General features: G+C 53.2%; 1 protein-coding gene across 1 annotated transcript in view; it reads left to right on the top strand.

Moving 5' to 3' along the window:
* The window catches only part of CELF4 (CUGBP, Elav-like family member 4), a 741704-nt gene that overhangs the window by 167825 nt on the left and 573296 nt on the right, over positions 1–583 (top strand).

Raw genomic sequence — 583 nt, 5'->3', positions numbered from 1 at the left:
CATTACCCCTTGTCCTATCACTATCTTCTCTGATGAAAAGCCCCTCCCCAGCTTTCCTGTAGGCCTCTTTCAAGTACTGGATGGTGCTATAAGGTCTCCCTGGAGCCTTCTCTTCTCTAGGCTGAACAGCCCCAAATGTCTCAGCCTGTCTTCATAGCAGAGCTGCTCCAGCAATTTGATCATCTTTGTGACCCTTCTCCAGGCCCCCTCCAACTGGTCTATATATTTGTTGTGCTGAGGGCACCAGAGGTGTACACACTATTCCAGGTGGGGCCTCACCAGAGCAGAGTAGAGGGACAGAATCACCTCCCTGACCCTGCTGGCCACACTTCATTTGATGCAGCCCAGGATGCAGTTGGTTCTCTGGGCTCCAGCGCACACTGGTGGCTCATGTTGAGCTTCTCATCAACTACCACCCCCAAGTCCTTCACCTCAGGGCTGCTCTCTAGACATTCTTCCCCCAGCCTGTATTTGTGCCTGGAGTTTTGCTGACCCAGGTGGAAGACCATTCACTTGGCCTTTCTGAACTTCATGAGGTTGGCAATGGCCCACCTCTCCAGCCTGTCAAGGTCCCTCTGGGTAG

Source organism: Chaetura pelagica, unplaced genomic scaffold, assembly GCF_000747805.2.
Source record: "Chaetura pelagica isolate M959 unplaced genomic scaffold, ChaPel_1.0 scaffold548, whole genome shotgun sequence".
Taxonomy (NCBI): Eukaryota; Metazoa; Chordata; class Aves; order Apodiformes; family Apodidae; genus Chaetura; species Chaetura pelagica.
The sequence above is the reverse complement of the archived record's forward strand: the minus strand, read 5'-3'. Positions and strand labels throughout refer to the sequence as shown.